This window comes from Triturus cristatus, chromosome 1_1 (assembly GCF_964204655.1).
Source record: "Triturus cristatus chromosome 1_1, aTriCri1.1, whole genome shotgun sequence".
NCBI lineage: Eukaryota > Metazoa > Chordata > Amphibia > Caudata > Salamandridae > Triturus > Triturus cristatus.
In genome coordinates, this window is record NC_140579.1 from 726,156,011 (window position 1) to 726,174,079 (window position 18,069).

Consider the following 18,069-nt stretch of genomic DNA (forward strand, 5'->3'; position numbering starts at 1 on the left):
ATGGACGTGGTGGTGGTGGACGTGGTGGTGGAGCTGGTGGTGGACATGGTGGTGGTGCATGTGGTGGTGGTGGATGTGGTGGTGGAGGATATGGTGGATGTGGAGGATGTGGTGGTCGTGGATGTGGTGGTGGTGAATGTGGTGGACATGGGGGTGGTGGATGTGGTGGACGTGGTGGACATGGTGGTGGTGGAGGAAATGGTGGTGGTGTACGTGGTGGATGTGGTGGTGGTAGACGAGGTGGTGATGGACATGGTGGTAGTGGACATGATGTTGGTGGACATGGTGGTGGTGGATGTGGTGGTGGTGCACATGGTGGTGGTGGACGTGGTGGTGGTGGACGTGGTGGATGTGGTCGTGGTGGACATGGTGGTGGACATGGTGGTGGACATGGTGGTGGAAGTGGTGGTGGTGGACATGGTGGGAGTGGACTGGGTGTTGGTGGATATGGTGGTGGTGGTAGATGTGGTGGACATGGTGGTGGTGGAGGTGGACATGGTGATGGACAAGGTGGTGTTGGTGGACGTGGTGGTGGATGTGGTGGTCGATGTGGTGGTGGTGGTGGTGGTGGATGTGGTGGTGGTGAATGTTGTGATGGTGGAAGTGGTGGATGTGGTGGTGGTCGATGTGGTGGTGATGGTGGATGTGATCATGGACATGGTGGTGGATATGGTGGTGGTAGACATACTGGTGGTAGACGTAGTGGTAGCAGACGTATTGGTGGTGGACATGGTGGTGGTGGACGTGGTGGTATATGTGGTGGTGGTGGACATCGTGGACATGGAGGTGGATGTGGTGGACGTGTAGGTGTATATGGTGGTGGACATGATGGTGGTGGAGGAGGACGTGGTGGTGGAGGACATGGTGGTGGACATGGTGGTGGTGGACATGGTGGTGGACATGGTGCTGGTGGATGTGGTGGTGGATGTGGTGGTGGATGGTGGATGTGGTGGTGGATGTGGTGATGGTAGATCTGGTGGTGGTGGATATGGTGGTAGACGTGGTGGTGGTGGTGGACATGGTGGTGGATATGGTGGTGGAGGATGTGGTTGTGGAGGACGTGGTGGTGGATGTGGTAGACCTGGTGTTGGTGGACGTGGTGGTGGTGGACATAGTCGTGAATGTGGTGGGTGTGGTGGACATGGTGGTGGTGGTGGACATGGTAGAGGTGGGCATGGTGGTGGCAGACATGGTTGTGGCAGACATGATGGTGGCAGACATGATGGTGGCAGACATGGTGGTAGCGGACGTGGTGGTGGCGGACGTGGTGGTGGAGGATGTGGTGGTGGCAGACGTGGTGGATGTGGTGGTGGTGGATGATGTGGAGGATGTTGTAGTGGTGGATAGATGTGGTGGTGGACGTGGAGGTGATGGTGGACCTGGTGGTGGTGGACCTGGTGGAGGTGGTGGACATGGTGGTGGATGTGGTGGTGGATGTGGTGGTGGTGGATGATGTAGTGGTGGTGGATGACATGGTGGTGGATGTGGTGGTGGTGGTGATGGAGAAGGTGGTGGTGATAGAGGAAGTGGTGATGGTGGATGACGTGGTAGTGGATGTGGTGGTGGTGGTGATAGAGGATGTGGTGGTGGTGGATGACATGGTGGTTGTGGAGGAGGTGGTGGTGGTGGAGGACGTGGTGGTGGCAGAGGACGTAGTGGTGGTGGTGGATGACATGGCTGTGGTGGTGGTGGTGACAGACATGGTGGTGGCAGACATGGTGGTGGTGGATGTGGTAAATGTGGTGGTGGTGAAGGATGTGGTGGTGGTGGATAACGTGGTGGTGGTGGATGATGTGGTGGTGGTGGATGACGTGATGGTGATGGAGGATGTGGTGGTGAAGGTGGTGGATGTGGTGGTGGACATGGTGGTGGACGTGGTGGTGGTGGACATGGTGGTAGTGGACGTGGTGGTGGTGGATGTGGTGGTGGAGATGGTGGAGGTGGTGGTGGACGTGGTGGTGGATGTGGTAGTGGATGTGGTAGTGGTGGATGTGGAGGTGGTGGAGGACATGGTGATGGAGGACGTGGTGGTGGTGGACATGGTGGTGGTGGACATGGTGGTGGTAGATGTGGTGGAGGATGTGGTGGTGGTGGTTGTGGAGGTGGTGGAGGACGTGGTGGTGGTGGACGTTGTGGTGGTGGTGGATGTGGTGGTGGTGGTGGACATGGTGGTGGACATGGACATGGTGGTGGATGTGGTGGTTGACTTGGTGGTGGTGGAGGACTTGGGTGGTGGTGGTGGAGGATATGGTGGTGGTGGAGGATGTGTTAGTGGTGGAGGACGTGGTGGTGGATATGGTGGTAGTGGATGTGGTGGTGGATGTGGTGGTGGATGTGGTGGATGTGGTGGTGGAGGTTGTGGACATGGTAGTGGTGTATGTGGTGGTGGATGCAGTGGTGGTGGTGGATGTGGTGGTGGATGAGGTGGTGGACGTGATGGTGGTGGAGGATGTGGTGGTGGACATGGTGGTGGACATGGTGGTGGACATGGTGATGGACATGGTGATGGTGGATGTGGTGGACCTGGTGGTGGTGGTGGACGTGGTGGTAGACGTGGTTGTGGTGGTGGAAGTGGTGGTGGTGGATGTGGTGGTGGTGGTGGATGTTGTGGTGATGGACGTGGTGGTGGTGGACAAGGTGGTGGTGGATGTGGTGGTGGTGGACATGGTGGTGCATTTGGTGGATGTGATGGTGGACATGGTGGATGTGGAGGATGTGGTGGATGTGGTGGTGGACGTGGTGGTGGATGTGGTGGACTTGGTGGTGGTGGACATGGTGGTGGTGGAGGAAATGGTGGTGGTGTACGTGGTAGATGTGGTGGTGGTGGATATGGTGGTGGTGGATGAGGTGGTGATGGACATGGTGGTAGTGGATGTGGTGGTGGTAGACATGGTGTGAGAAAGTGCCATCTTTCTTGCATGGTATGCCCCCACTTTTTGCTAAATTGCTGAATGTACTTCGATTGAGTGTACCCTGGGTTCCTGCCAATCAGGTGCCCAGGGCCTATGTTCCTTCCTTAAACCACACAAACCCCAAATTGGCAAACCCTAGCCACATGTCAGCCCCTAGTAAATGGTACCCTAGGTACCCAGGGCCTTGTGACCAGGGAAGGCCTCTAAGGGCTGCAGCACTCATTGTGCCACCCTCAGAGGCCCTGTACCCTTACACACACACACTGCCCTTGCAGGCTGAGTGTCTGGGTGCAGGACAAAACAAAGAGTCGACATGGCACACATCACTGTGTACCATGCCCATCACCTACACTGCCAAGGCATATGTCAGCCACCCCTCTAGCTGGGTGCATTACGCCTATGGTGTGGGCACAGGAGCAGGAGCCCTGTCCCCCTACAGTACCCAGGTCCATTCCTGGGCACTGTAAGTGCAGTGCTGTCATTTAAGAATACATGGTGCTGAGAGCTTGTCAAACACGAGCTCCACAGCACCATATTGGCAACACTGAAGCCTGGGAAGTTTGGTATCAAACTTCTCAGCACATTGAACCCACACTGATGCCAGTGTAGGATTTAATGTACTAAGCACCCCAGAGGGCATCTTAGAAGATGCCCCCTTACAGCTAACTTGCAATCCACGTCTGCTCTGAGGCTGCCCAGGCTGCCACACAGCAGACACGTTGCTGGACCCCTGGGTGGGAGAGCCCCTGCTCTCCCGGGCCTGCAACAATGCACATCCTGGGTGAGGTGAGAAATCTCCTCCCCCAGGATGAGCAAAGGGAAGCTTCAAAGGCATGCCGCCAGTTGGAGTTTCCCCAGGCCACTGCAACCCCCCACTCTGGCGGGAAGCTTGGCCGGAAACCCCATACAAGGACAGGGGATGTGCCAGCCTGCCCACCCCACCCCTCAGGTGGGGGAGGCGAGGTGAAGCACATCTCCGGGCTCTCGCCATCTTGAAGATGGGAGGCCCTACCCTATCAGGATCAGGCGACTGCCCCCCTCCCACAGGAGAGAGGCAGGATAGGGGGTGTACCCACCCCAGGACAAGGACCCATTGGTCCCTGGCCTTCACCTACCTGTAACGCCCCTAAATCTAGTATTTAGGGGCCCCCTGAACCTTCCTTCCTCAGATTCCAGATAGAAAAACGACAAGAAGAGCAAGAAGAACAAAGACCTGCCCTGCAGCTGCTAAAAAGAGAAGAAGACACCAACTGCTTTGGCCCCAGCCCTACCGGCCTGTCGACTCTCGAACCTGCACCAGCGCGGCATCCCACGTGGCCAGCAACCTCACCAACCCCGGAGGACCTGGCTACCTTTTAGCTCTAAGCCCCTGGGACTCCCACGAGTAGAGGCTCTACTCAAGAAACCTACTTGCTATCCCTGGCACCAGCCCGGGACCGCGGACCCAACACACTCTGCACCAGCCAAGCCTGGCCAGTACCGGAGTGGACAAAGACCCAGAGGACGACCCCACGGCGACTGTGACCCAGAGTCCGGCACCCAAGGACCCCCCCTCGACATCCCGGAAGAAGCCTGCAGCCTCAGAACCAAGTGCCACCCCAGCCGCGATCAACCAGAGGGTAAGATTCCCGACGTCAAAAGGCACCCCTGCACCCGGCGCCCTGCGACCCCCTGTGCCCAATCCCGGGGTACCCACCTAACCTACAACTACCCAACTTACCTCTCGAAGTGGTGGTGGCACCTGAAACATCCTCGTCCCCGAGCCTGCAGCCTCTTTCCAAACCGGAACATTCCCATTGATTTCCATTGAGCGCCCTAAGGCTCAAAAGCACCCTGCACCCAGCCGCCCGAGTGGCCCTGGCAGTGCCCTCTCTACACTAACCTACTTCCCCACTTGCCCTGAGTAAGTGACCAGGAGCCCAGCTCCCACAGCCGCGTGGCTTGCCAGACAGCAGCCACCAACCAAGGCCCCCCTATCCCTCATAGGATAACATTGGGCCCAACTCTCTCTGCACCCGGCCGTCCTGAAACCGCTGAGGGTGAACCAACTGTACCTACCTGACACTGGGGGACCCCTGAGTCCATGCCCGGAATTTCAACACTACCAGTCGAGTACTTACCCTTAAACCGCTAACTTCATTTTCCTCATAGGGTAACATTGACTGGCTTTTTCTTCAAAAATCTTCTAAGTGTGAACTTTTCAAAACTGCAAAAATTCACCAAAAATCAGCCAAGTGACAAAAACGAATTTACTCACCTGCTCCTAGGTGAGCTCCCAGTGCTGGATCTTGGTGCCCAGCCCTGACTCTGAAAAGTGTTCACAACTATACTTACTTCTAACTCATTTTTCTCCCATAGGAAACCATTGTCTGCTTTTCTGTGAAATTTCTTCTAAGTGTCTACTTTTGCAAATTTGAAATATTCTTTTAAAATCGTACCATTTCTGCAAACGAAATTACTTACCTGCTTTTGATAAGGACCCCAGTCCTGGGTCTAGGCACCCAGTCCTGGATTACTAAAGTAACGATAAAGTACTCTACCTGCAATTTGAATTTCTTGCCATAGAGATCCATTGAATGTTTTCTGTGAAATATTTTCTAAGTGCTAACTTTTGAAATAGCTAAATATTATTTAAAAATCATTACAGTTATTAAGTCGACTTTCATCACTTGATTCTGAATACTGACCCCAGGCTGGTTCTAGGATCCAGACCTGGAATTCCAAAAGTAATCTGAAAAGTAATTTATTACAAATAACCTGAATTTACCATTGAGCTCAATGCATTGTTATGTTTAGGAAATAGGATTGTTTATTGCAACCAACTGTGACTGTTTAACACAAATTTATTGCTTGAAACAAAAGTATTTATATTCAACCTCTCATTCTGAGAAAGTATATTTTTACCCCCCTTGTGGTTCTAAAAATAAAACAAACATATATTTTATATATACAAATCATTGGCCTAGAGTTCAGTTATTGAGTGTGTGAAACCATTTGCTGACTGAGTGTGTACAATAAATGCTTTACACTGTCCTCTGGTACTGCCTTACTGCTCGACCAAGCTACCACTTTTGAGAGTAAGGTCATACCTAACTTTGACCTCTATCAGCCTCTGGGGGACTGTGGACTCTGTACACCCTGTACCTATTAGGGAACAGTATATACAGAGCCACTTTCTCACATTGGTGGATCAGCGGTGGGATACAAACTTGCATTTGTTGGACTACTTGGTTACCATCTGATCACACGACAGAACTCTTAAAAATTGCCTTTAGAATTCTGATTGGTTTTTCCAAAATTACTAAAAGTCTTGCTAGGGCCTTGCTTAAGTCCCATTAGAATTTTAGAAAAATAAAAGTCACTATAGTCAGGGTAGAGGGTTAGAACTGTCAGGTTAGAATGTCTCAAACAAACCCAGCTATTAGTGATAATAATAACATGGACCTGGTGGAGGAGCTCGACCTCACACCTTACTTACACTTGTCTTTCAAGGAATTGAGGTCCTTATGTAAACTCAAAAATTTACAAATGGGTCAGCATCCATCCAAACAAGGGCTCCAGGAGCTCCTGGCTGAGTATGCTAAAGACCACCCATCTGAACATGGTGATGGCCAGTCAGATGAGGAAAGGGAAACAGGGGAGGAGGACAGCAACCTCCCCATACTATTCCCTAGGGAGGAGATGGCACCCATACCCTCCAACTCAAGACATAGCATCTGGGCACCTAGAGACCACACAGGTGGCTCTGGTCCCAGAGACAACACTGGGGGACCCCCCAGTGAAGAGGACAGCCTTGTGAGGCTGGCCAAAAGAATAGATCTAGAGTCCAGGCTCCTGGCTCTAGAAAAGGAAAGGAGAGAGATGGGTTTAGCACCCATCAATGGTGGCAGCAATAATAAAAACAAGGATAGGGAGGAAACTTCTGACCTTAAAATCCCCAAAGGGATTGTCCCTAAATTTGAGGAAGGTGATGATATCACCAAATGGTTCACAGCCTTTGAGAGGGCTTGTGATATCAGGAAAGTAAAGAAACCTCTCTGGGGGGCACTCCTGTGGGAACTGTTCTCTGGTAACTGCAGGGACAGGCTTCTGACTCTCTCTGGGCCAGAAGCAGGATCCTATGACCTCATGAAGAAAGCTCTGATTGAGGGATTCGGATTCACCACTGAGGAGTATAGAATTAGATTCAGGGGGGCTCACAAAACCCAGACCCAGTCCTGGATTGATTTTGTAGATTTCTCAGTGAAGACACTGGATGGTTGGTTAGCTGGACATGGTGTGCAGGATTTTACTGGATTGTACAATTTATTCATGAAGGAACATATTTTGAGTAACTGCACAAATGAAAAGTTGCATCAGCATTTGGTAGACCTAGGTCTAATTTCTCCCCAAGAATTGGGAAAGAAGGCAGACCACTGGGTCAAGACTAGGGTGACCAAGACAACCACTGGGGGTGACCAAAAGAAGGTGGTCACAAAACCTCCCCAGGGGAAAGGTGGTGAGAATCCCCAAGATAAAAAGTCTGAGTCTTCCAAAGGGCCCCAAAAACCTGTTCAGGTGGGTGGGACCCAAACTACTCCCTATGTGCCCCAACCATATAGGGGGAAGAACTTTGATCCCTTAAAGGCCTGGTGTAATACCTGTAAGAAGCAGGGACACTTAACTGTATCTTGCCCCCAAAACAAAGCCCCTAAGGCACCCAGTACAGCCACTCCTGGGGCAGCAAGTATACAAATGGGATCAGAGGTGTACCCTGAGCAAATCTGGGAACACACTGAAGCAAGTTTAGTCTCCTTGGGAGAAGTGGAGTTTGCCACTGTGGCTGTGTGGCCCCCCAACTTAAAGAAATACTTACAGTACCCCTGGGTAAATGGAACTAGGGTAGAAGCTCTGAGGGATACAGGTGCCAGTGTCACTATGGTGAAAGACACACTGGTTTCCCCTGAGCAATACTTGATTGGGAAGTCTTACCCAGTCACCAACGCTGACAGTGTCACCACTAGTCATCCCATGGCCATGGTAACATTAGGCTGGGGGGGGGTTACTGGCCTGAAACAGGTAGTGGTCTCTCCAAAGTTGCCAGCTGCATGCCTGCTTGGAAATGATCTGGAAACCTCAGCCTGGGCTGAAGTTGAGTTAAAGGCCCATGCAGCCATGCTGGGCATCCCTGAATTGGTGTGTGTGCAAACCAGAGCACAGAGCAAGAGGAAGGGTGAAAAAGTAGGTTTGGAGCCTGGAATAATGGCCCAACCAACCAAGAGGAAGGGCAAGGAGACTGGGGGACCAGCTTCTGTACAGCCAAACACTCAGAACCCCTCTCCCCCTGGAGAGGATGTAGATACCCCTGAGGGAACTGAGTCCATGGAGCTTGACCCTTACCAGGTTGAACTCTTGGGCCCAGGGGGACCCTCTAGGGAAGAGCTGTGCCAGGGCCAGCGAGACTGTCCCACTCTTGAAAGCCTGAGACAACAAGCTGCTTCAGAAGCCAGGGGAGATGTCAGTGGTACCCACAGAGCTTATTGGGAAGAGGGATTACTGTATGCTGAGGCAAGAGACCCCACTCCTGGAGCCACCAGGAGGGTGGTAGTGCCACAGAAGTACAGGGAGTTCCTCCTAACTTTGGCTCATGACATCCCCCTAGCTGGACATCTGGGGCAATCCAAAACTTGGGAAAGGTTAGTGAGTCACTTTTACTGGCCCCAGATGCACCAAAAGGTGAAGGAGTTTGTCAGCTCCTGTGTTACCTGTCAGGCCAGTGGCAAGACAGGTGGCCACCCAAAGGCCCCCCTCATTCCACTACCAGTGGTGGGGGTCCCCTTTGAAAGGGTAGGTGTGGACATTGTGGGTCCACTTGAACCTTCCACAGCCTCAGGGAACAAATTCATTCTAGTAGTAGTGGATCATGCTACTAGGTACCCTGAAGCAATTCCACTTAGGACTACTACAGCTCCTGCAGTAGCCAAGGCCCTCCTGGGTGTCTTCACCAGGGTGGGTTTTCCTAAGGAGGTGGTTTCAGACAGAGGTTCCAACTTCATGTCTGCTTACCTAACACACATGTGGAAAGAGTGTGGAGTGCAGTACAAGTTTACTACGCCCTACCACCCACAAACCAATGGCCTTGTTGAGAGGTTCAACAAGACATTGAAGGGTATGATCATGGGACTCCCTGAGAAACTCAAAAGGAGGTGGGATGTCCTGTTACCATGCTTGCTTTTCGCTTACAGGGAAGTGCCACAGAAGGGAGTAGGTTTCTCACCCTTTGAACTTCTGTTTGGTCATCCTGTAAGGGGACCACTATGTCTTGTAAAAGAGGGCTGGGAGAGGCCTCTTCAGGAACCCAAACAAGACATAGTGGACTATGTGCTTGGCCTAAGGTCCAGAATGGCTGAGTATATGGAAAAGGCATCCAAGAACCTTGAGGCCAGCCAGGAGCTCCAGAAGCACTGGTATGACCAAAAAGCTGCACTGGTTGAATTTCAACCAGGGCAACAGGTGTGGGTTTTGGAGCCAGTTGCACCAAGGGCTCTCCAAGACAAATGGAGTGGCCCTTACCCTATCCTAGAGAGAAAGAGTGAGGTCACCTATCTAGTTGACCTGGGCACTAGCAGGACACCCAAAAGGGTCATCCATGTGAACCGCCTTAAACTCTACAATGATAGGGCTGACATCACCATGCTGATGGTGACTGATGAAGAACAGGAAGCAGAGAGTGAGCCACTCCCTGACCTCCTATCCTACAGCCCAAAAGATGGGTCAGTAGATGGTGTGATTTTCTCAGACACCCTCTCTGCCCAACAGCAGACTGACTGCAAGCAAGTCTTGCAACAATATGCTAGCCTCTTTTCCCTGACCCCTGGTCTGACAAGCTGGTGTACCCATGATGTGGACACTGGTGACAGTGCACCTGTCAAGAACAAAATCTATCGACAGTCAGATCAAGTCAAGGAAAGCATCAAAGCTGAGGTCAGCAAGATGCTGGAGTTAGGGGTCATTGAGCCTTCAGAGAGCCCCTGGGCTAGCCCAGTGGTTCTGGTCCCCAAACCTCATCAACAGGGTGAAAAGAGAGAGATGAGGTTCTGTGTGGACTATAGAGGGCTCAACTCTGTCACCAAGACAGATGCTCACCCTATCCCAAGAGCAGATGAACTGATAGACAAATTGGGGGCTGCCAAATTTCTCAGTACCTTTGACTTAACTGCAGGGTACTGGCAGATTGGCATGGCCCCAGGAGCAAAAGAAAAAACAGCATTCTCCACCCCTGATGGGCATTATCAGTTTACTGTGATGCCCTTTGGGTTAAAGAATGCCCCTGCCACCTTCCAGAGGTTGGTGAACCATGTCCTGGCTGGGTTGGAGTCCTTTAGTGCAGCTTATCTTGATGATATTGCTGTCTTTAGCTCCACCTGGCAGGATCACCTGATCCACCTTGGGAAGGTTTTAGAGGCTCTGCAGAGCGCAGGTCTCACTATCAAGGCATCCAAATGCCAGATAGGGCAGGGCACTGTGGTGTACTTGGGCCACCTTGTAGGTGGAGGCCAGGTACAGCCCTTACAACCCAAAATCCAGGCCATCATGGACTGGATAGCTCCAACAACCCAGACCCAAGTCAGGGCATTCCTTGGCTTGACTGGGTACTACAGGAGGTTTGTGAAGGGGTATGGGTCCATTGTGACCCCCCTCACAGAACTCACCTCCAAGAAAATGCCCAAGAAAGTTAACTGGACAGTTAGTTGTCAAAAGGCTTTTGACACCCTAAAAGAAGCAATGTGCTCAGCACCAATTCTAAAAGCTCCAGATTATGCCAAGCAGTTCATAGTGCAGACTGATGCCTCTGAGCTAGGGATAGGAGCGGTCCTATCCCAGACCAATGATGAAGGCCAAGACCAAGCTGTTGCTTTTATAAGCAGAAGACTACTCCCTAGAGAGCAGCGTTGGAGTGCCATTGAGAGGGAGGCCTTTGCTGTGGTTTGGTCCCTGAAGAAGCTGAGGCCATACTTGTTTGGCACTCACTTCCTAGTTCAAACTGACCACAGACCTCTCAGATGGCTAATGCAGATGAAAGGGGAAAATCCAAAACTACTGAGGTGGTCCATCTCCCTACAGGGAATGGACTTTGAAGTGGAACACAGACCAGGGACTGCCCATGCCAATGCAGATGGACTTTCCAGGTTCTTCCACTTAGACAATGAAGACTCCATAGGACAAGGTTAGTCTCATCACCTTTCGTTTGGGGGGGGGGTTGTGTGAGAAAGTGCCATCTTTCTTGCATGGTATGCCCCCACTTTTTGCTAAATTGCTGAATGTACTTCGATTGAGTGTACCCTGGGTTCCTGCCAATCAGGTGCCCAGGGCCTATGTTCCTTCCTTAAACCACACAAACCCCAAATTGGCAAACCCTAGCCACATGTCAGCCCCTAGTAAATGGTACCCTAGGTACCCAGGGCCTTGTGACCAGGGAAGGCCTCTAAGGGCTGCAGCACTCATTGTGCCACCCTCAGAGGCCCTGTACCCTTACACACACACACTGCCCTTGCAGGCTGAGTGTCTGGGTGCAGGACAAAACAAAGAGTCGACATGGCACACATCACTGTGTACCATGCCCATCACCTACACTGCCAAGGCATATGTCAGCCACCCCTCTAGCTGGGTGCATTACGCCTATGGTGTGGGCACAGGAGCAGGAGCCCTGTGCCCCTACAGTACCCAGGTCCATTCCTGGGCACTGTAAGTGCAGTGCTGTCATTTAAGAATACATGGTGCTGAGAGCTTGTCAAACACGAGCTCCACAGCACCATATTGGCAACACTGAAGCCTGGGAAGTTTGGTATCAAACTTCTCAGCACATTGAACCCACACTGATGCCAGTGTAGGATTTAATGTACTAAGCACCCCAGAGGGCATCTTAGAAGATGCCCCCTTACAGCTAACTTGCAATCCACGTCTGCTCTGAGGCTGCCCAGGCTGCCACACAGCAGACACGTTGCTGGACCCCTGGGTGGGAGAGCCCCTGCTCTCCCGGGCCTGCAACAATGCACATCCTGGGTGAGGTGAGAAATCTCCTCCCCCAGGATGAGCAAAGGGAAGCTTCAAAGGCATGCCGCCAGTTGGAGTTTCCCCAGGCCACTGCAACCCCCCACTCTGGCGGGAAGCTTGGCCGGAAACCCCATACAAGGACAGGGGATGTGCCAGCCTGCCCACCCCACCCCTCAGGTGGGGGAGGCGAGGTGAAGCACATCTCCGGGCTCTCGCCATCTTGAAGATGGGAGGCCCTACCCTATCAGGATCAGGCGACTGCCCCCCTCCCACAGGAGAGAGGCAGGATAGGGGGTGTACCCACCCCAGGACAAGGACCCATTGGTCCCTGGCCTTCACCTACCTGTAACGCCCCTAAATCTAGTATTTAGGGGCCCCCTGAACCTTCCTTCCTCAGATTCCAGATAGAAAAACGACAAGAAGAGCAAGAAGAACAAAGACCTGCCCTGCAGCTGCTAAAAAGAGAAGAAGACACCAACTGCTTTGGCCCCAGCCCTACCGGCCTGTCGACTCTCGAACCTGCACCAGCACGGCATCCCACGTGGCCAGCAACCTCACCAACCCCGGAGGACCTGGCTACCTTTTAGCTCTAAGCCCCTGGGACTCCCACGAGTAGAGGCTCTACTCAAGAAACCTACTTGCTATCCCTGGCACCAGCCCGGGACCGCGGACCCAACACACTCTGCACCAGCCAAGCCTGGCCAGTACCGGAGTGGACAAAGACCCAGAGGACGACCCCACGGCGACTGTGACCCAGAGTCCGGCACCCAAGGACCCCCCTCGACATCCCGGAAGAAGCCTGCAGCCTCAGAACCAAGTGCCACCCCAGCCGCGATCAACCAGAGGGTAAGATTCCCGACGTCAAAAGGCACCCCTGCACCCGGCGCCCTGCGACCCCCTGTGCCCAATCCCGGGGTACCCACCTAACCTACAACTACCCAACTTACCTCTCGAAGTGGTGGTGGCACCTGAAACATCCTCGTCCCCGAGCCTGCAGCCTCTTTCCAAACCGGAACATTCCCATTGATTTCCATTGAGCGCCCTAAGGCTCAAAAGCACCCTGCACCCAGCCGCCCGAGTGGCCCTGGCAGTGCCCTCTCTACACTAACCTACTTCCCCACTTGCCCTGAGTAAGTGACCAGGAGCCCAGCTCCCACAGCCGCGTGGCTTGCCAGACAGCAGCCACCAACCAAGGCCCCCCTATCCCTCATAGGATAACATTGGGCCCAACTCTCTCTGCACCCGGCCGTCCTGAAACCGCTGAGGGTGAACCAACTGTACCAACCTGACACTGGGGGACCCCTGAGTCCATGCCCGGAATTTCAACACTACCAGTCGAGTACTTACCCTTAAACCGCTAACTTCATTTTCCTCATAGGTTAACATTGACTGGCTTTTTCTTCAAAAATCTTCTAAGTGTGAACTTTTCAAAACTGCAAAAATTCACCAAAAATCAGCCAAGTGACAAAAACGAATTTACTCACCTGCTCCTAGGTGAGCTCCCAGTGCTGGATCTTGGTGCCCAGCCCTGACTCTGAAAAGTGTTCACAACTATACTTACTTCTAACTCATTTTTCTCCCATAGGAAACCATTGTCTGCTTTTCTGTGAAATTTCTTCTAAGTGTCTACTTTTGCAAATTTGAAATATTCTTTTAAAATCGTACCATTTCTGCAAACGAAATTACTTACCTGCTTTTGATAAGGACCCCAGTCCTGGGTCTAGGCACCCAGTCCTGGATTACTAAAGTAACGATAAAGTACTCTACCTGCAATTTGAATTTCTTGCCATAGAGATCCATTGAATGTTTTCTGTGAAATATTTTCTAAGTGCTAACTTTTGAAATAGCTAAATATTATTTAAAAATCATTACAGTTATTAAGTCGACTTTCATCACTTGATTCTGAATACTGACCCCAGGCTGGTTCTAGGATCCAGACCTGGAATTCCAAAAGTAATCTGAAAAGTAATTTATTACAAAAAACCTGAATTTACCATTGAGCTCAATGCATTGTTATGTTTAGGAAATAGGATTGTTTATTGCAACCAACTGTGACTGTTTAACACAAATTTATTGCTTGAAACAAAAGTATTTATATTCAACCTCTCATTCTGAGAAAGTATATTTTTACCCCCCTTGTGGTTCTAAAAATAAAACAAGCATATATTTTATATATACAAATCATTGGCCTAGAGTTCAGTTATTGAGTGTGTGAAACCATTTGCTGACTGAGTGTGTACAATAAATGCTTTACACTGTCCTCTGGTACTGCCTTACTGCTCGACCAAGCTACCACTTTTGAGAGTAAGGTCATACCTAACTTTGACCTCTATCAGCCTCTGGGGGACTGTGGACTCTGTACACCCTGTACCTATTAGGGAACAGTATATACAGAGCCACTTTCTCACATTGGTGGATCAGCGGTGGGATACAAACTTGCATTTGTTGGACTACTTGGTTACCATCTGATCACACGACAGAACTCTTAAAAATTGCCTTTAGAATTCTGATTGGTTTTTCCAAAATTACTAAAAGTCTTGCTAGGGCCTTGCTTAAGTCCCATTAGAATTTTAGAAAAATAAAAGTCACTATAGTCAGGGTAGAGGGTTAGAACTGTCAGGTTAGAATGTCTCAAACAAACCCAGCTATTAGTGATAATAATAACATGGACCTGGTGGAGGAGCTCGACCTCACACCTTACTTACACTTGTCTTTCAAGGAATTGAGGTCCTTATGTAAACTCAAAAATTTACAAATGGGTCAGCATCCATCCAAACAAGGGCTCCAGGAGCTCCTGGCTGAGTATGCTAAAGACCACCCATCTGAACATGGTGATGGCCAGTCAGATGAGGAAAGGGAAACAGGGGAGGAGGACAGCAACCTCCCCATACTATTCCCTAGGGAGGAGATGGCACCCATACCCTCCAACTCAAGACATAGCATCTGGGCACCTAGAGACCACACAGGTGGCTCTGGTCCCAGAGACAACACTGGGGGACCCCCCAGTGAAGAGGACAGCCTTGTGAGGCTGGCCAAAAGAATAGATCTAGAGTCCAGGCTCCTGGCTCTAGAAAAGGAAAGGAGAGAGATGGGTTTAGCACCCATCAATGGTGGCAGCAATAATAAAAACAAGGATAGGGAGGAAACTTCTGACCTTAAAATCCCCAAAGGGATTGTCCCTAAATTTGAGGAAGGTGATGATATCACCAAATGGTTCACAGCCTTTGAGAGGGCTTGTGATATCAGGAAAGTAAAGAAACCTCTCTGGGGGGCACTCCTGTGGGAACTGTTCTCTGGTAACTGCAGGGACAGGCTTCTGACTCTCTCTGGGCCAGAAGCAGGATCCTATGACCTCATGAAGAAAGCTCTGATTGAGGGATTCGGATTCACCACTGAGGAGTATAGAATTAGATTCAGGGGGGCTCACAAAACCCAGACCCAGTCCTGGATTGATTTTGTAGATTTCTCAGTGAAGACACTGGATGGTTGGTTAGCTGGACATGGTGTGCAGGATTTTACTGGATTGTACAATTTATTCATGAAGGAACATATTTTGAGTAACTGCACAAATGAAAAGTTGCATCAGCATTTGGTAGACCTAGGTCTAATTTCTCCCCAAGAATTGGGAAAGAAGGCAGACCACTGGGTCAAGACTAGGGTGACCAAGACAACCACTCGGGGTGACCAAAATAAGGTGGTCACAAAACCTCCCCAGGGGAAAGGTGGTGAGAATCCCCAAGATAAAAAGTCTGAGTCTTCCAAAGGGCCCCAAAAACCTGTTCAGGTGGGTGGGACCCAAACTACTCCCTATGTGCCCCAACCATATAGGGGGAAGAACTTTGATCCCTTAAAGGCCTGGTGTAATACCTGTAAGAAGCAGGGACACTTAACTGTATCTTGCCCCCAAAACAAAGCCCCTAAGGCACCCAGTACAGCCACTCCTGGGGCAGCAAGTATACAAATGGGATCAGAGGTGTACCCTGAGCAAATCTGGGAACACACTGAAGCAAGTTTAGTCTCCTTGGGAGAAGTGGAGTTTGCCACTGTGGCTGTGTGGCCCCCCAACTTAAAGAAATACTTACAGTACCCCTGGGTAAATGGAACTAGGGTAGAAGCTCTGAGGGATACAGGTGCCAGTGTCACTATGGTGAAAGACACACTGGTTTCCCCTGAGCAATACTTGATTGGGAAGTCTTACCCAGTCACCAACGCTGACAGTGTCACCACTAGTCATCCCATGGCCATGGTAACATTAGGCTGGGGGGGGGTTACTGGCCTGAAACAGGTAGTGGTCTCTCCAAAGTTGCCAGCTGCATGCCTGCTTGGAAATGATCTGGAAACCTCAGCCTGGGCTGAAGTTGAGTTAAAGGCCCATGCAGCCATGCTGGGCATCCCTGAATTGGTGTGTGTGCAAACCAGAGCACAGAGCAAGAGGAAGGGTGAAAAAGTAGGTTTGGAGCCTGGAATAATGGCCCAACCAACCAAGAGGAAGGGCAAGGAGACTGGGGGACCAGCTTCTGTACAGCCAAACACTCAGAACCCCTCTCCCCCTGGAGAGGATGTAGATACCCCTGAGGGAACTGAGTCCATGGAGCTTGACCCTTACCAGGTTGAACTCTTGGGCCCAGGGGGACCCTCTAGGGAAGAGCTGTGCCAGGGCCAGCGAGACTGTCCCACTCTTGAAAGCCTGAGACAACAAGCTGCTTCAGAAGCCAGGGGAGATGTCAGTGGTACCCACAGAGCTTATTGGGAAGAGGGATTACTGTATGCTGAGGCAAGAGACCCCACTCCTGGAGCCACCAGGAGGGTGGTAGTGCCACAGAAGTACAGGGAGTTCCTCCTAACTTTGGCTCATGACATCCCCCTAGCTGGACATCTGGGGCAATCCAAAACTTGGGAAAGGTTAGTGAGTCACTTTTACTGGCCCCAGATGCACCAAAAGGTGAAGGAGTTTGTCAGCTCCTGTGTTACCTGTCAGGCCAGTGGCAAGACAGGTGGCCACCCAAAGGCCCCCCTCATTCCACTACCAGTGGTGGGGGTCCCCTTTGAAAGGGTAGGTGTGGACATTGTGGGTCCACTTGAACCTCCCACAGCCTCAGGGAACAAATTCATTCTAGTAGTAGTGGATCATGCTACTAGGTACCCTGAAGCAATTCCACTTAGGACTACTACAGCTCCTGCAGTAGCCAAGGCCCTCCTGGGTGTCTTCACCAGGGTGGGTTTTCCTAAGGAGGTGGTTTCAGACAGAGGTTCCAACTTCATGTCTGCTTACCTAACACACATGTGGAAAGAGTGTGGAGTGCAGTACAAGTTTACTACGCCCTACCACCCACAAACCAATGGCCTTGTTGAGAGGTTCAACAAGACATTGAAGGGTATGATCATGGGACTCCCTGAGAAACTCAAAAGGAGGTGGGATGTCCTGTTACCATGCTTGCTTTTCGCTTACAGGGAAGTGCCACAGAAGGGAGTAGGTTTCTCACCCTTTGAACTTCTGTTTGGTCATCCTGTAAGGGGACCACTATGTCTTGTAAAAGAGGGCTGGGAGAGGCCTCTTCAGGAACCCAAACAAGACATAGTGGACTATGTGCTTGGCCTAAGGTCCAGAATGGCTGAGTATATGGAAAAGGCATCCAAGAACCTTGAGGCCAGCCAGGAGCTCCAGAAGCACTGGTATGACCAAAAAGCTGCACTGGTTGAATTTCAACCAGGGCAACAGGTGTGGGTTTTGGAGCCAGTGGCACCAAGGGCTCTCCAAGACAAATGGAGTGGCCCTTACCCTATCCTAGAGAGAAAGAGTGAGGTCACCTATCTAGTTGACCTGGGCACTAGCAGGACACCCAAAAGGGTCATCCATGTGAACCGCCTTAAACTCTACAATGATAGGGCTGACATCACCATGCTGATGGTGACTGATTGTTAGACCTGGCGATTTCCGGTTGGCTGAGGCTTGCGCCAAAGCCAGGCAGAAACCACCAGTCTAGTCAGGGCAAGGAAGTTACCCGCCAAAGATAACCCCTGCTCACCCCCTTGGTAGCTTGGCACGAGCAGTCAGGCTTATCTCTGAGGCGATGTGTAAAGCGTTTGCGCGCGCACCCAGCAACAACACCCAAGGCCCACCCCA